Source organism: Canis aureus, chromosome 8, assembly GCF_053574225.1.
Source record: "Canis aureus isolate CA01 chromosome 8, VMU_Caureus_v.1.0, whole genome shotgun sequence".
Classification (NCBI taxonomy): Eukaryota; Metazoa; Chordata; class Mammalia; order Carnivora; family Canidae; genus Canis; species Canis aureus.
This window is the reverse complement of record NC_135618.1, coordinates 52,428,122-52,434,121: the sequence shown is the minus strand read 5'-3', so window position 1 is coordinate 52,434,121 and position 6,000 is coordinate 52,428,122.

The window sequence follows — 6,000 nt, the reverse complement described above, 5'->3', positions numbered from 1 at the left end:
AAGAGCAGGGTGGAGAGTGTATCTAGAAGGACAGACAGAAATAAGCATATAGTCCACCTTCTCTACCAGACCGGAAAATCCTGGAAGATTTGGTTCCATTTAATCAGTCAGGAAAGACCAGATTATGCTGCAGAAACAACCCTCAGTACTCAGTTGTTGTGGAGTTTTTTTGTTGTTTTGTTTTGTTTATTTATGGGAAATACAGAGAGAAAGAAAGGCAGAGTGACACAGGCAGAGGGAGAAGCAGGCTCCATGCAGGGAGCCCGATGTGGGACTCGATCCTGGGACTCCAGGATCATGCTCTGAGCAAAGGCAGACACCCAACTGCTGAGCCACCCAGGTGTCCCCTCAGTACTCAGTTGTATAAAAGAGGAAAGTTTATTTCTTGTTCATACAAATGGGCCCCATGGGTTGTCTGCTCACCATGGTTACTCAGGCACCCAGACCCCCAGGAGGATACCAAGGCTGGCAGGGCAGCCACCATTCTACATGGTGCCAGAGAAGAGAGAGCGCTGGAAGGTCTTGAGCCAACCACGAAATCATTTTCCTGGAAGTGACACCAATCATTACTGCCACAACTCACTGGTCAGTAGAGGTCACAAAACCTTCCCACCTGCAAAGAGCCTAATGGGGCCATCCTACCACACATCCAGAAGACAGCAAGCTGGGAATGTTGGGTGAATAGCACTGACATCCTGTTTTCCAATGCATCCCTGGCACTCAGCATAGCACCTTGGTAATGTTTGTTGACTGACTGAATGACTCTGATAGCAGGTCCATTCTCCTGTTGGCCACAGAGAATAAACGGGTAAGAGAAATTCACTGGGCTATTTGCCCACCAAAGTGATCTTCAGATAGAAGAGCTATAATAGTAAAAGCCACATTACAAAAAAGTGGATAAATATCCATTGTAGTCACTCAACATGCAAATATTGAGCACCTACCATATGCCTGGAAGTTTTCAGACTGCATGTATTCCAGTATTTGAGTAAGAAAGGCCTCTGTATCACTCAAGATTCTTGTTTGTAAGCAACCTCTGTTGCTGGCTCTGATTAATTAAGCAGTAAAGATATTTGGCTAAAAGATATTGGGGGACTTCTAGAATCATCTAGACTCAATGGGGCTAGGAGAGGAGAAGTTGGAGTGTCCCAGGGCAGGAGCACTAGGGAGGTCACAGGACAGAGAAAGCCCCACCCTTAGCCTTTTCCTCTTGTATGGCAGCTGCTCTGGCTGATGACAGACACGTTTCCTCTGCTCCGTCCTTTCTGTCTCCTCCTCTAGCTCCTGGTTTCTTTGCTTGTCCTGACTCATTTCACCATCTCTGCCTGCCTCCCCTATTACATAACTGTCCCCTGAACCAGGGGCCCTTATGTAACCCATGTCACCTCAGGCTTCCATACCCACCTCAGCCTCGCCTGTCTGGTACTATCTTTCACAGTTGGCTGGGCTGAGCCCTCAGCAAGCATATTGTGGGGGGAGGGAAATGTGGGAGAGGGAGGAGGAGGAGAAGGAGGCATTCCTCATCTCAGCAGTGGGACTGGACAAAACTCGACAGTCAGGAATGAGCTCTGGAGGAGCCTCTTCTGTACATGGACACTTAGAGCATGGACTGTTGTCAGGGGACTCAAGCTGGCTTCTGTGCCTCAAGTGCCACTTCTGTAGAATGTCTGCATCCCCAAGTTCACTGCAGCACCATCCACAATAGCCAAGACATAAAAACAACCTAAGCATCCAATGACAGATGAGTGCACAAAGAAAGTGTGGTGTGTATATATGATAGAATATTATTCACTCTGAAAAAAAAAAAAGAGGAAATCCTGCCATTTGTGACATGGATGAACCTAGAGGATATTATGCTAAGTAAGCCAAACACAAAAAGACAAAAACTGCATGATCTCATTTATATGATGAATCTAAAAAAACTGAACTCATAGAAATGGAGAGGTAGGGGCACCAAGGTGGCTCAGTTGGTTGAGCATCCAACTCTTGGTTTCAGCTCAGGTCATGGTCTCAGGTTTGTGGGATCGAGCCCCATGTCAGACTCTGTACTCAGTGTGGAGTCTGCTTGAGATTCTCTATCTCTCTCTCTCTCTCCCTCTGCCCTCTGCCCCCTGCCCCCTTTCCCTGCTCTTTCTCTCAAATACATAAATAAATCTAAAAAGAAGCAGCAGCAGCAGCAGAGAGTAGATTGGTGGTTGCCAGAAGGTGGAGGGTGGGGGAAACAGGGAAATGCTGGTCAAAGGGAAAGTTTTAGCTAAAGGAATAAGTTCTGAGCATCTAATGCATAGCGTGCTGACTATAGCTGATAATATTATATTGTATGCTTGGAATTTGCTAGGATCATAGATCTTCGTGTTTTGACCACAGAAAAACAAAAAGCAAAACAAAACTATGCAAGGTGATGGATGTGTTAATGAGCTTGATTGTAATAATCATTTCATAATGTACATATATATGTCAAATGATCATGCTATACACCTTAAATATATACAACTTTATTTACCAATTCTATCTCATTAAAGCTAGAAGAATAATAAAATGAGGAGAGGCAACTAGGGGACACAGTCATTAAGCATCTGACTCGGTTTTGGCTCAGGTCATGATCTCAGGGTCATAAGATTGAGCCCCACATCAGGTTCTGTGCTCAGAGTCTGCTTGATATTCTCTCTCCCTCTCCCTCTGCCCCCCAAAATAAATAAATAAATATTTAAAATAAATAAATAAATAAAGGGGATATAATATACCTCATAGGACTGTCATAAGGATTAAGAATACACACAAACACACACACACACACAGTATCTAGAACTGTGCCTTGATATGCCATAAACACTATATAGCTGTTTGCTATTTTTTTTGGAAAGATGGTTCTAGATGAGTGTGCCTTGATCTGTGGTCCTCAGACTTAATGTTCTCAGAAACTCTTTATACTCTTAAAATTGATAGAAGACTTCAAAGAGCTTTTTTTTAGGTGAGTTGTACCTACTAATATGTACTACATTTTAAATTAAAAAATTTTAAATATTTTTTAAGGATTCTATTTATTTATTCATGAGAGACACAGAGAGAGAGAGAGGCAGAGACACAGGCAGAGGGAGGAGCAGGCTCCATGCAGGGAGCCCGATGTGGGACTCGATCCCAGGTCTCCAGGATCACGCCCTGGGCTGAAGGCAGCACTAAACTGCTAAGCCACCCAGGCTGCCCTTAAACATATTTTTGAAAATATTTATTCATTCATCTAAAAACAACAATAAGCTCATTACATTACCTGGTAACATAAAATCTTATGAAAAGCAATTGTAATTTCTCTTTTTTTTTTTTTTTAAGATTTACGGGGATCCCTGGGTGGCGCAGCGGTTTGGCGCCTGCCTTTGGCCCAGGGCGCGATCCTGGAGACCCGGAATCGAATCCCACGTCGGGCTCCCGGTGTATGGAGCCTGCTTTTCCCTCTGCCTGTGTCTCTGCCTCTCTGTCTCTCTCTGTGTGACTATCATGAATAAATAAAATCTTTAAAAAAAAAAAAAAAGATTTACTTATTTCTTTGAGAAGCATAAGTGGGGGTCGAGGGGCAGAGGGAGAAGGAACAGCAGGTTCCCCACTGAGCAGCATGGGGCTTGATCCCAAAACCCTGGGATCATGATCTGAGCTGAAGGCAGACACTTAATTGACAGAGTCACCCATGCACCTTGCAACTGTACTTACTTTCCAAAACACTCAGCAAGCAATGCAGGGATATTTTACATTTTTGAAAATCTCTGTAATGTCTGCTTAATAAAAGGCAGCTGGGTGACACATCTATGGCAGTTGTGATATCAGAGGTCTTGAATCCGCTGGAAAATTCTACATGCTTGTGTGGGTATGACAGTGAAAAGGGCAAATAAGATCTTGGGACTATTATATAAAAAAAGTTTTGATCTTGCAGACCCCCTGAGAGGTTCCTTGGGCCACACTTTGAGAACTATCTGGTACGCTTGGTAGGGAGAGAGCAGAGAGAAACAGGAATATTGTCACGTTTTCACCTAATTCGTATTCACCAAAGGAATAATGAGGAAGAGTAGCCAGGGATCAGATTTGCTCTCTTGACCCAAATATCCTCCAGTCTTTTCAATCAAAACAACACCACCCGTCCTGTACCGGGCACTGACTCTGTCCAGGCATGATGCAAAGCCATTGACACACATTGTTACTGCTCACTCAACTCTAGTGGGTGCAGGCTGCTATGATCAACCCCCCCACCCCCACCTGCACAGATGCAGAAACCAACCGAGATACAGATCCAGTGACTTCTCCAAGGTTGCACAGCATTCCGGAGATCAGTGCCCACTATTCCTGACCCAGGAGCTCCTGCTCTTAGACACAGAGTTCAAAGGTCTCTTCCAGCTTAGCAATCGTCCAAGTGCAGACTAAAGTCTTGATACTGATCCCGGGTTCCATCGCCAGTGGTTCTAATCACTGGCACCCAGGCACCCATTATGCTTAATGATGCAGACGATTCTAAAGGGTAGCCAGGATTGAGAACTTGGCAAAACCCTGGCCACTCAAAGTGCAGCCCTGGGATCAGCAGCCACCTGGGAGGGTATTAGAAGGAAAAATCCTCCCACACAACTGCCTCCAGCAAGACCCTCTGAACCAAAATTTGCTGTTTGACAAGAGCCCCAGGTGATCTGTATGCACATCACAGTCTGCATTTAGCCTGAACTAAGGGAAAGTGAGCTGAGATTTCTGCCAGAAGAGGAGGCAGTGGGGAGAGCCCAGGCTCTGTGACAGGTGCAGCTGTCTTTCTGGGCCAACCCATCCCTTGCCCTCCACAGCTTCTCTCTTAACCTAGGAGCCCACACCCCTCTGAGCTTGATAACTGAGTTCAGTTATCAACTGAACAGTCCTAAGGTTTCTGAAACCTTCACTGGAGAGGTTCACAGAAGCCTGTAAAGGATTATCCTAGAATTGCAACAATTCCAACAGTTCTTTGTTACATTTTAACTTTTTGCATTTTATTATTATATATTTCTTTCAGTTCTATTGAGATATAATCAACATGCAACACTGTGTATGTATTAAGGATTCTATTTATTTATTCATGAGAAACAGAGAGAGAGAGAGGCAGAGACACAGGCAGAGGGAGAAGCAGGCTCCACGCAGGCAGCCCGACATGGGACTCAATGCCAGGTCTCCAGGATCATGCCCTGGGCTGAAGGCGGTGCTAAACCGCTGAGCCACTGGGGCTGCCCTTAAACATATTTTTGAAAATATTTATTCATTCATCTAAAAACAACAATAAGCTCATTACATTACCTGCTAACATAAAATCTTATGAAAAGCAACTGTAATTTCTCTCTCTTTTTTTTTTTAAGATTTACTTATTTCTTTGAGAGAGAGCATGAGTGGAGGTCAAGGGGCAGAGGGAGAAGGAGCAGCAGGTTCCCCACTGAGCAACATGTGACTTGGTCCCACATAAGTTAATCGGCATAATGACTTGACTCGCATAGCCTCGAAATGATGACCCCAGTAGGTTTAGTTAACATCCACCATCTCAAGTAGATGCAAGAAAAAAAGAAAGAGGGGAAAAATGTTTTTTCTTTGTGATGAGGACTTTTAGGATCTCCTCTCTTAGCAACCTTCAAATATACTATTCAGCAATGTTAACTATAATCATCATGCCGTACATTGTATCCGCAGCACTTACTTGTCTTGTAACTGGAAGTTTGTACCTTTTGACCACTTACACCCAAGTCCCCCTACCCTACTCCCTGCCTCTGATAACCACAAATCTGATCTCATTTTCTATGTGTTTGCTTTTTGGGTTTGTTTTTTGTGGGGGTTTTTTAATGTTTTTTTGTTTTTTAAGATTCCACATATAAATGAGATTGTACAGTATTTGTGGGTAGTTTGCCTTTAGGAGCAACTATTCTGTTGTTTTGGGTACACAGCAAAGCACCTTCCAGCAGTGAAATAGTGGAATCTTTTCTTGAGAGAATAGAGTTGCTTTTGTGGATGGAGATC